Source organism: Aulonocara stuartgranti (genome assembly GCF_965226115.1).
Source record: "Aulonocara stuartgranti genome assembly, chromosome: 16".
Classification (NCBI taxonomy): domain Eukaryota; kingdom Metazoa; phylum Chordata; class Actinopteri; order Cichliformes; family Cichlidae; genus Aulonocara; species Aulonocara stuartgranti.
In genome coordinates, this window is record NC_138952.1 from 27,130,277 (window position 1) to 27,142,947 (window position 12,671).

The following is a 12,671-nucleotide window of genomic DNA, read 5'->3' on the forward strand; positions in this document are numbered from 1 at the left end:
ACATGTTGCACCAGGCTGATTTATCATCAAAAGTGGAGAAGTCTGTGACAGAGGAGACAGAAGAGCAGCAGAGAGAGATGGAGAGATGACTTTATGTCATCCATGAGGGATGCATTTGACATATGTTTCACATATTATAGCCCAACAAGTTACTTATAGCAATTTAAATACGAGCAATCAGTTTTTGGCAAATACCGGAAATCAGTTTTTGGCAGACAATCACTTTTTGGCACAACACCGGCTATTGCAGTTAATAATACAACAGCTTCTTGCCATTTTTTGTGTTTCTTTTTATCGCTGTGTAACTGAGTTCAATTGAAAGCCTGCATGCGCTAGTACCTCTTGCCACAAGTTCCCAGAATCCTTTGCGGTTTTACCCCTGAATGACGTCACATTTTTGGTGGGCCGGTCTCTAGTCAAAATGCGCGGGCCGATTTTTTGTCCCAGTCCAGCCCTGACTGAACCCCCAAACAAACCTGTAAGTCAGCAAAACATAGAAATGCTTCCAACTGTCAACAAACAGTCAACTCAGCTACTGCTCTCAATTAAGTCATCACATGCAAAGGAATGAAAGGAATTCGTTGCTTATGTTATTTTTGTGAACAGTAAAAGAAAAACAAGGAATAACAAGCAATTTTGCTTTTTTCATCATGGGTCTCTGTCCTGCTTTTGACTCCACAATCTTTGGGATTACAGCCTGTGATTACGACACCCTTAACATCATACCAGCCCTCTGTTATTTATTTATTTATTTTAAATAGCTCAGCTGTAGTTTAAAAAATGTAAACGCAAAATGTAAAAAGTGATAGTACATAGTAATAAATTGTAAAGCAGTTTAAAAAAATAAAACCCATTCATGTCATAATAGGTCACAAATTATGGAAATTATTAAAACGAATATATTTTTAATGAAATGTTAAAATGTATTGAAAAAGATAAAGTCTACTCTTTAAGAGTATTTTATTTAAAGAGAAAAACTGCATTTTCTATTACTTACAATGAAGTAGGCTCATTGTTCAGTACTACACTGCACTTAAGCTAGTTTCAAGGTATAGGAACCAAAGGTCAAATTAAGTCTTTAGTTTTTTCAAGTATTCAAGGTTTAGGAAAAGAAAAGTAAAGATTTAAAATGTTGTTCCTTTGATATGAAGGTACTGTGTTCTGCCTAGTTAGAATAACTAACTTGGAGGCCAGTGATGTAATAACATGTTTTTCTATATGTTTACCCAGAGAAATTGAAAAGTTTAGTTTGGGCTGCAAAAACTGAGACTGTCGCCATTAAGTCATCAAAGATGTAGATGAGAAGGAGTTTTGAAAGGTAGAGCGCAGAGCATCAGAAAAGTTTCCAGCACTCAGAGTGAGAGGTGTGTTCTCTGCTGGGACACGAGTAGAGTCCCCTTGCAGTCAAAAAGCTGATGGGGAATTCCCTCTTTGAGGTGCATGGGGAAATCACACACACACATATATGCGTACATGCATGTGCTCACTTAAGTATTATTTTGTCACATTTTCACATTAGTATTTCCCCGATGCTGTCACTATATTTGCAGTTATAGCACATGAATAAGTGAGAAACTAATGGCTGTTATAGTCATGTGGTCCCTGTAAGGCAATGAGCTGTGTGAGTGTGTGTGTGCGATCTGGGTGGAAGAAGACGTTAGTTTGTGGTGAGTGTTTCCTGTTAGTGACAAGTTAATAGGACCACCGATGTCTCAGAAGAGGTGGGGAGAGCCCCCCCTGGTCCCCCCAGTGTATCTCCTGATACTAAACTTGTCTCGGCTTCCTCCCGTTAGTTCAGCATGTGGAATCATTACCTGCAGCAGTTTATCTCTTATCAAGAATACACCCTGCAGAGTTATGTTTTCTGTCAAGCTGTGGCTTTATCTCCACGTACATCGCTGCAAACCCACACAAATGTATCTTTAAATTATTTTTTTTAATGCTCAAAGTTTCCAAACACAAATAATACATTTATTTAAGCTGCTCTGAACATTTGCATGCAAAAGGTTTTATTATTTAAAATTTATGTTGTTAAAAATGTAAAGGTGTTAAAATGCTTTTGGATGCAAACATTTGGCTTTCATGAGAAGCTGCAATAAGTGGTTTAGTTGATCTAATATCTAATTATGGATATTAGATCAACCAAATGGAATTTTGTTTTTGATATTGGAAGAAACTTAAGGAAAAGATTTAATTGAGAAGTTAAAATTGTTGTTTTTCTAATTTGATTAATGTTTTTTTTTTTGGTTTTGGTTTTTTTTTTTTTTAAACACGTTTCACTTTTGGGAAATTCTCGAGTTTATCTTCTCTGGTAAGATTAATTAACATAACTGGTAATAATAGAAATAAACTCAAGGAAATGCATTTACTCTCTGGTGACAGTAAATGACACAAACAACCATCCCAAACTTTCCCATGGGCAATCCCTTCATCTTCTTAACTGTATCACGCCTCGGTGCTAACAGGCAAAGCAAAAGTACCTTTCTTGGACGAAAACCCCCACTGCCTTCAGAGTATGATGCGCCCAAACAATATCTGATTTCTCTGGTAAAGAAATAATATTACTTTGCTTTCTTTCAGCTGTTTTCTCTACAGTTCTATAATTATAAATCACTTGTTTTGTTGACATAAGGAGAAACAATGCAGGGTTTTTTTTATTTCCGTTTTCTACCTACAGAGATAGATGGAAATTTTTTATTTTTGCTTCTTTCCCCCTTTTGCTGCTCAGCTGCTCAAAGGAAAGAATGTTAATATTATTATATTTATGTTTTAATACATTCCTTGTATGTACACAATGTAATGTGATTTACTGATATAGACTAGATTAGACTATTATTCAAAATCTATGGCTAACCAACCTTGGATCAGGGATGTGCTTGTGTCTAACATTGACTGCCTTCTTAGCAGTGATGGGATTAGGTCTGGCAGTAATCAATCCAGATATGGCTACAGGCATGGACCTGGTGTCAACTGGGCCTGACCCAGGTGCAGGGACTACCATAAAGCCACCTGGGGTGCTGGGCAGGGTCAAGAATGCTGGGCTGGATGTAAATGATGACGCTGAAAGGCTTGAGCTTAGCAATGAGGACACTGGGATTCCAGGTGGTTATGAACATGACAGCTTGGCAGCACAGGGGACGAGAATGTTGGAAATGAATGGTGACCTTGAAAGTCATGGTTTCTCTTTGAAGAAGGTGGTGAATTCAAGGAAACAGCCGTAGGAATGCAGTTGGCAGGAGCAGCAGCAGGTGTTTTGCTTGCAAGCTGCACAATGAACCACCCAGCTGTGACGGAGAGTGGACTAATATTGGCGCCCAAGACCAGGCATGGCATCCTTCAGGACCACACCTTCAGTTGGGGGATCTCATAGTGGGCTAAGTCCTCGTAACAGTGGGCCCATATTCAGGGATGAGATTGGGTACAATTTCAAAGAGTTTCATGAAAAAAAAATGCCACCATTAAATGCCTCCTTGTCCAAAGAGCCTGTTGTGATCAAAGTGTAATGTCAAAAAGTGAGGACAAGGGGGCATTGGTATAGCTCACCTGGTTGAGCTGTACCAAAGGTGCTGAAGAAGCTTGGGTTGAAGCATACCACAAACCAGTTTTAGCTTTTTCTTCTCACTCTTTCCTTCCTTTCCTTTTTAGTCTCCTAACTTTATTATTAAGCCTAAAACATCTTTACATATACACACAAGAATTTTGAGATGCTTGGACCCAAAGAGGTAGACAGAAATAACCAAAAAATAAAAGATACAAGTCTTAGTTCAGACTGAAAGCAGTCCAAAGGACTTACGTTTAGGACTGGTAAAGCTTACATTTACCAGAACTAAAATTCACAAGAATACTACAAAAATACTACAAAAATGAAAGGAATGAACAGGAATCTGAAAATACAATAAACACAAATAAAATAAGAGCAATAGCCGGGAAGACGTAACCAGAAACTTAGCTGATTTAAAACTCCAGAACACAAGACTTCTGCTAAAAGTAGACTGTTTTCCATCCATCCTATTCACCCCATTGTGGGGGGGAAAATCTAGTTAAATGATACAGATTTTATTAAAACTGACACAGCAAGAGGATCCTTTCACTGAAATTTGTGTCATTTAACAGAACAACTAAATTCAAGATAGCAGCTTGGCTGGATGGGTGCCTTCCCTTCCACACAGGCTATTTTACTCTCCCACAGAGTGAATTGATTCTCCCATGTGTTTGGACACCGCTCAAGCTCAGCCACTGACACTGAGCAACTGCCAAACAAGACAAAAATTATTTGATCACCAAATGATTGTTAATGTCTTGTGGAAGAATATTCAATTAGCCAGCGGGTACATTTAAAAAATATTAACCTGCTTCTGTTACTGTTGCCTTTCTTTGTTCAACTTCACACAGAAATTCTTTGCATCCACAACATCTTCAAGGACTTTAATGTTTACTTTCCCATCTTTGAATTTCTTCTCTTGGTAGCAATCATAACAACCGCTTGATGACTAATGCAAGAAAAGCAGAGAACGAGACTTACATCGAGACAGGGAAGGAGAGAAAGACGCTAAGAAAGAAAAGCAAGAGTAGGGAAAAAATGAGTGAGGGAGACAGAGAGAAAGAGCTAGGTGCTAGGCCCTCATCATCGATCGCCCACACATATATTCCATCCACTTCTCCATCACTCCATTACCTCCATGTAAATGACAGCTCTCTGTGTCCCGCTGAGGGGAGAAAAGGCCTATTAACACCACAGCACATGAAGCCCAAGCACTGTTTTCAGCCCACGCAGAGTACTCCTTCACCCTCACACTCCCACACTTATATACACACACTCATACGTGCACATACAGTACACAGCTGGGCCAGGGAAAGGAGGGCGGATGCAAAGAAGAGGTGGGCAAGGGATGGTCATTCAGTAGAGTTTCTAATCTGCTGCACAAAAGCAGAGGCAAAAGATGAAATCATTTATTATGCCTTGATTGTTGGTGGGTGTGGGCTCCGACAGCCGGCAACGTGCCTCGTGGGTAAATCAAGCATTACGAACCAACCTGCCCTGCTTTGTTACTCACTTTCTATCCTTCATGTCTAATTTCTAATCGCAGACGGAGAAAATTTATACCACGGTGACAGACGGACAGGTGTATCTGTGTTATTATTTGACATTATGGAGCACGCTGGAGGACGTTCCCTCAGTTGAGACATCACATTGGCCATAATTTCTGTCAAAAGCAGGAAAAACAACAAAGCGTGTTTGACAAGACAGACAAATGCTTCCCTTGTTCATCAAAAAGCCATACACATTAGCGCTGGACCGTGACTGCTGTCCCTTCACATGGAAACGCACCCAGATATCCCATCAGCTTCCCTTCCGTATTATTATGGAGGCAGTGGAAACACGGACTAATATTTAAAAGGGGAATGGAAAAGACAACGGCATATTATGGACATTCATCCCCTTCTCTCGCTGCCCAGTGAGGTGTGTTTGCATTCCCACTATCCCACCACTGAAGCAAATTTGGAATTTCTGATTACGGCGTCAAAATAACCATGTGTTTTCTCACTTTCTCATGGCTGCTGGATATCACCGACCACCGTGTGGCTGTCGCTCACAAAGGGCACCTTTTCCATCCCGGCGTTAACAAAGCATCCTTGACAAGACTGTGGAGTTGTTTGGAGGTCATGTTTATAGCATTTGGAAAACGCACTCATGGAAATATGGAAGTTAAAAACAAAAGGAAAACCCAACAGTCAAACACACAAAAACACACACACAAACACAAAAAAAAACAGTGGCACTGGTTTAATGTACCCAGTAAATAATGGAGTTACAATCAGTCACTCAGAAAAGTGTGTAATTATGCTAATTTACATTCAACGCAGTTGGTGATATGTGTGCATAAAGTGGGGTCAGGTCAGCCATCACGTCAGGTAGTATAAGAACCTAAAAGAATTACAACTGTATAACTGCAAAATTATTTATTTTCAGTCTATTTATTACGTAAGTGCACAAGAAATTATCTAAGAATGCTGTTTATATGAGTATTTCACAGCTACGCAGTTTTGATTAAAAAAAAATCAATGCTGAAAATTTTGTCCAGTGTAATGAAACAAGATATTCTAGCTCACATCAGGAATGCCCACATCGTCTTTAATTGCTGGTTCAAAGATATGTACAGTAATTACAGATCTTTGTGTGGACAAGGCATTGCAGTTTTCTATAAAGCAAACGCCTTTAAAGCTTCTTGTGACCACTGATCCAAAGCATGTTCACTGACTCACACACACAGCGAGCTAAAAAATGAAAAACGCTCGACACAGTCTGTGCTGCTACATTGTGCCTGTTGTGGCTCAGCGCTCTGGAAGATGACTGAGCTTGTACAGGAACTATGTCTGAAATGTCTTTCTAATCAGTTTATCCGCAAAGATGTACAATGAATTTGCAATTTCTCTGTTTTTCTAACAATATTCATGGTGCAAAGCAGATAAAGCAAGGTTCTTTTTTTTAATTCATTGTTCTGTCTTCACAAATCAAAGACTGTGTATTAGATAAATATGGAAAAACTAGATTTTAACATAAGGAAGGAGGCGTTTTAACCTAAATCTCTGTTAGCCCAAAGTAGTCCTATGCTCTAAAACTTGCATCTTTAACATCGGCTCTTAAATTTGTGCACAAATCGACATGCCCAGTTCTATAAGCTCTCATGACGTAGCTCTTCCCAGACTATAGCATTGCCTCTGATTAAAATTGTTGCCTGTGTTTTCTCCAAATCCATAGTCACGTAAAAATAAATATGTACGTGTTGCTTTCAGTTCGGTTACATTTATTTATTTATTTTGTGATGTGATTTCATTTAGCAAGCAAAAACAAACATTACATTACATTTAGTTTAAAATCTGAACGCCATGCTTCAAAAAGAAGGGCTATGGATCCGTAACCAAATGCATAGTCTAGCGACATGTGTGCACTGATTTCATATGATACCCAAAGAGGTCTCACAAGGATATGCATGTCAGGGTTTTTTTTTTTTTTTTTTTTTTTTGGGGGGGGGGGGGGGTTGGTTTTGGTTCTGTTGGCTTGTATTACCAATTTTATTCCCTTGTCTTTCAATCTCCATTTGTCCTTCCTCCATCACGCTCTCTTGCAATCTGCAGCCGAGATTTTCTTGCTTGAATAAATTACACATGCAGGTGTTATCTTGTGAGCGGAATATGCGCAAGAAATGAACTCGCAGAAAAAGTACCACGGACACACAGTAATTCATCTTTGTTAATTGACATTGTGTGTGTGTGTGTGTGTGTGTGTGTGTGTGTGTGTGTGTGTGTGTGTGTGTGTTTGCGTGTAAACCATGCAAAAGTATGAGACAGGAAAGGTGGACTAATAAGGAAAGTGAGAAAAATGTTTGAAGACATATGCGTGGAGGTGAATAACTGGCAAGATAGCAACACATAAAATCCAGTATAGACGAACACACACAAACAACAATGGGGGGAGGAGAGTGACATTCTAGTTAAGCCTGCCTTCATGGATCACTCTCACTTCTCACATAAAGAGGGATGACTCTATTGGGTGCCCGAGAAGAAGAGCAAGGTGAAAAACGAAGGACGGGCTGCTGCTGTTTTAGGGGGGGAAAAGTGAAGTGAAGTTTGAAGAGAGCAGCACAGTGAGAGGAGAGGGTTTGTGGAGCATGAGAGGGAGGGAGAGAGAGCGAGAGTGACAGTGAGAGAGAGCGAGAGAGAGAGGGGAAGGGGGAGAAAGACAAGAAGAGAGGCTCAGTGAGACAGACAGATGGAGGAGAAGCATGTAGCAGCAGAGAGGGGAGGAGGAGGAGAAACAAAGCGTGTTGACTGAGGAAGTGTGCGGGCCATGTGCTCAGGTAGGTCCTATCTATATCTACTACTTCCAACGGAGGTCCTCCATTCTCACGTTTACAACCTCTTTTTTTCTCTCTCTGCTTCTGTCTCTTTCTACAAAAATGAGTAATAACACAAGGTAGGATGGCTTTCTTCTTGCTATTCAGAGGCACAGGGCTCAAAAGAATTTTGTGTGTTTTCACTTCTTTTTCTGCCTTTATGAATCCCATGCAGTGCCGCTTTTTTTCTTCTTTTTTTAATGTGATGATGCCATTGTGAGTGCAAGTTTTTCCTTTGGTTCAGTGTTGCATGCTGTGATTTGCAAAAAGAATTGCTCGTGTTGGACTGATACCACAGATGCAGTGCAAATTGGGAGATTTTATTCAGATCTGGCTGTATCATAGTGTGTGTGTGTGCGCGTGTGTGTGTGCGTGTGTGTGTGTGTGCATGTTGAGCTGTGTGATGGTCTACAATACTGGTAGGATATTGGCAGGAGTGAGGAATGTGTGAGACTTCTCCCCAGATCTCTTTGTTCCTTCTCTTTCTCTCTCATTTTCTTTCTCCTTTTTTTCCTCTGGGGTTGCACACACACACACACACACACAACACACTCTCACACAAACCAACTCTTGCAGAAAACCAGTTGAAACTTCCCACCGGCAGGAGAGAAATGCCTGGAATGTGATTATCACGTATTTGTGTTTATTTTATCACTGCGGGTCGCTTGCAAAGCAAAAGAGGAAACCAGATCAGGCGCATGCCCAGCACTGTGTGTGTGTGTGTGTGTGTGTGCGTGTGTTTATGTGTGTAAAATACATGCGTGTGCTCAGTGGTGGTGATGGTGGTGGGTGGGTGGGTGTAGAGGGGATAGAGTGGGAGGGTAAAGAGTGAGCTATTTGGCAGTGCACGTGAGTGTGTGGGTGGTGTGTGGGTGTCAGGGTGAGTGGGTGCAGAGCTCTCTTTGAGTGAGAGCACATGTGACTCGAAGTGTGTGTGGGTGTTGAGTGTGTGTGTGTAGAAAGATGAAAAGTGCTGCGTGCGCGGGCGCGTGTGTGTGCAAAAGGTGAGGTGATTGTGTGTTTCCGAGTCACCTTCGCAGAAAGAGGTGGAGGAAAGAAAAGGGGAAAGAAAAAAAAACTTTCCTTTCTTTATGTTGTATGCTCATTTACACACATGCACACACACACACACAGTTCAGGCGCCTGTCAAACCCAATGCATTCCAGAGCGCTCGAACACACAGAGTCTGAATGGTGGGATGAATGCGGGGAAATTCAGCTGAAACGTGAGGACAAAAGCCAGGGGGACATTTAAGAGGGTTTAACTCGGCAGAACCCTGGGAATCAGGGAGGAAACACACACACGCACGCACACACTGTAAGCATGCACACTTACATTATTGCATGCCTATGCACACTGAAATGTGAATAACTGCACTCTAAAATGTGTATACATCCTGACACACACACACACACATACACATATGTACAGCTGCGGCTCCAACAAACTGTTAGAGTCTGGAACAGAGGGGAATTCCCAGGGAGGAGACGGTGAAAACACACCTCTGCCTTCATATACACAATGAACCTGGGAGCCAAAATACCAGTGCTGAAACACACTGGTGGAGGTACTGGAGCTGCGGTATGCCAGTCACTTCAATGGTAACGCTGTATTGAATTCTTTTAAAAACCACCGATAGCTCAAAGGGAGTTCTGCGAGTGACAAATTCTTCAAGTATGACAAAGCAACACCGCTTCTTTGAAGGCTTCATGTGTAAAACATCAACCCGGGACTAAACTGTTGAATGGGCTCATAAAACACCAATTGGCCGAGTCTTGAGAATGGATTAGCGTTATAGCAATCGAGATAAGGCATTTTAACTCTGACGTGCCACTTTGTGAAGGACAATAGCGACGGAAAGAATGCAGAGATTTCCGCCAAAATGCCAACACTTTATGACATTTCCAGCAATTATATCAATTCGAAGTTTTAGGGGTGTTTTTTTTGCAGTTTCTTGAGTCTCCAGAGACACTGCGGTTTCAACTTGTTCTGTTGACATCATGAAGTAAAGATTATCAAAGTCTGCGACACATAAACATGCCTTGCGAAAGTGTTTATCTGCAACTTCAAAGTCGGCTCGGTATCTCCCAAGTTGAGATTTCATCAGGTGTTTGCTGTTCAGGTTTGGGCAGACAGAAAAAAGGGGACTGGAGTTCAATGAACATTACAGGTCAACCCCCTCCTTTCCCCGCACCTCCTGCCTCTGATGTGCACTATAGACGTTATATGACGTGTGTCGGGGAGGAGGAAAGGGAAGGGCGAGGTGACGGGGTCGCATTTGTACAGAACTGGAATCAATATTGCTCACTCCGAGTCAGATCAGTATACACGCAGAATCGAAAGCCCGGGTCCTCTTGCTGAGAAACATGAAGGGGGAAAGTGTGGGATTATCCCCAGTCGCTGCAGTCTTTGCACACCCTGCAATAGCAGTTTGAGGTCACTGCAAAATGCACCTTTATTTAACTGTTTACCATTAATTTACTGAATCTGTTCTGTGAGCAAAACCAATTCAAATTCCTCAGATTTCATGCTTATCTAGCCTAACTGTGACTGCCAAACATTCCCTAGTGAATCGGATTGTGAAATGATAAAATTTAAAATCGTCAAGTCAATTTTTACCCGCCTTGTTAGTTTGCTAAATAATCGTTTCAGTCAGTTAATCACAAGTCTTAACAGTGCAGAGCTCATCAAAAGCTCCGTCAGGTATGAAAAAGCTGCCTCTTTGCCTCCGTCAATCGGGTGAAATCCTAGATGAAGTCCTCCTTAGCCGTGTGAGGTGACCTGCCAAGCGCCATAGGGTTAAATTAATTTGGTCACACGGCTTACAGAAAAAAACAACAGCCTGCAAACACAGAAATATTTCTGGGAAGTTTACATTGAAGAAATACCCATCCCAAATACCAGAAACTGAGGTCATAACTGCACTCATAACCAGATAAGAGAAAGAGTGGGCACAGTAATTTATTCAGGGAATTTTCACAATATGAACCCCTCGTCATCATACCGGCGGTGATATTGTCATTGTGGTTCAGAGACCTCATAGCTCCTCAAAAACCATGCGCCGGTGGACTGAAGAGAAACAAGCAGCAGAAACATTTGTTAATTTCCCAGATCGCTGTCACAAAAAAACAAAACAAAACAAAAGAAATCACTCTCACTCTCAAAGTGAGAGTGATGAGACAGCCTGCAAGAGCAAAACGGGGGGAGGGAGCAGGTGAGCAAGAACACATCATATCACATATTTCATAGGAAATTTATACAAATGCAGACGCATACATTAAACAGTGCAGGTACAATCCCACTGCAGGTGTATTTCCCCAGTGAAAGATACAGAGAGACAGCTCTCAGTCAACTTGTTATCTCTGAAATGTTTTCACGCTCTGACTGAGCGCTTGTGGGGAGCTGAGCTGCTAAATGAAACAGTCGCAGAACTGTAAGCATCCTTCAGCTCATTGGTAAAACTGTTAAATGTGACTGCTTGCTGTTCAGCCTGTCTTTTTTTCTTCTTTTTTTTTTTTTGGAGTAGTTAAGAGTTTTAAAAAATTGAACAGGAGAGAGTTGATATTTAAAGGTTTTTTCTTTTTAAAAAGATGATGCTAAGCTGTGACATTTCTTAAAGTCATCATTAAATGTCTGTGCAGAGCTATTTGGACCTGGCACAATAACACAGGGGTTCCCACAAAAACATTAGCATTGCATGTATGCTTGTGCAGAGGAGTGAAATCTGTTTTAAGTGAAATTCACCTTGTGCGCTCAGCTTGCAAAGGACCTTTTTCTCCCTAGATGACCCCCCACCCGACTCTGGAAAGCCACTACACACAGCAGGAGGAAAAATGTACTATCTACTCCTAAAGGAAATGTTTAGAGCTCCTAATTTATTACTGGAAAGCTGAGGTTTGTTTAGCATATTTTGCAGCACCTCGTCTTGTGATTTAGTTGCAGGGAAAACCGGAGGAATGTCCTCATCGCTTTGGAGCTTTTGATTTTTAAAAGAAATTCTTTACTATCTGCAGCTGAGTGGCGTTTACTGGTTTGTTGGAGTTTGAAATTAGGTGCTGAAATCACACAGAAATGTAGAAATTTTCTCTGCCTTCCCCTCTTCGTTTTTCACTTCTGTTCTCTGTGTGCAGGTGTTTTTCTCTCTCTTGGGTGTGTCACTGACAGTGGCATCACTATCCTGATATTAGTCTCCGCGGTCGAGCAGGGGACAGTCCCCGGAGCTCAAGGGGAGGGCGACGGGAGGAGGGGGGGATTTCTCGCGGGCTGAGGTCGATGCGGGGACCGAGCTGTGGCCGACTGATGTGACTGATTGTTGTTTTTTCGGGGGGTAGCCAGCCTCCAGTTCGAGGCAACAAGAACCAGTCAGTGGCATTTCCGAGCGATCCGCTGTAAAGGCCCGCAGGCAGGCGGGCAGGCACACAGATAAAACAGAGAGAGAAAGAGAGAGAGAGAAGGGACTCTCACGTCAGATGAGTAATAGAGCGGTGTATTACCACGGCACAAAATGCGAGAGACGTGATAAATCGATCCTCCTCCTTTCCTCCCGCATATATCTGCGGTTGTCTCCGCTTGTTCCACCAGCACTTTTTCTTTCTTTTCTTTCTTTTTATTGCGCTCAGCCCTCGGTGATGTGTTGTTTCAGCTTCTGCTTCTCGCGTGCTCTCGTACGCGCAACGGATAGATCTCGGAGCGCTGCGCTCGAGGAAGGTGTCTGCAAACTGGGCTCTTTTTTTTTTCTTTTCTTCTTTTTTAGCTTCAGCTGATCTGCAACACAGA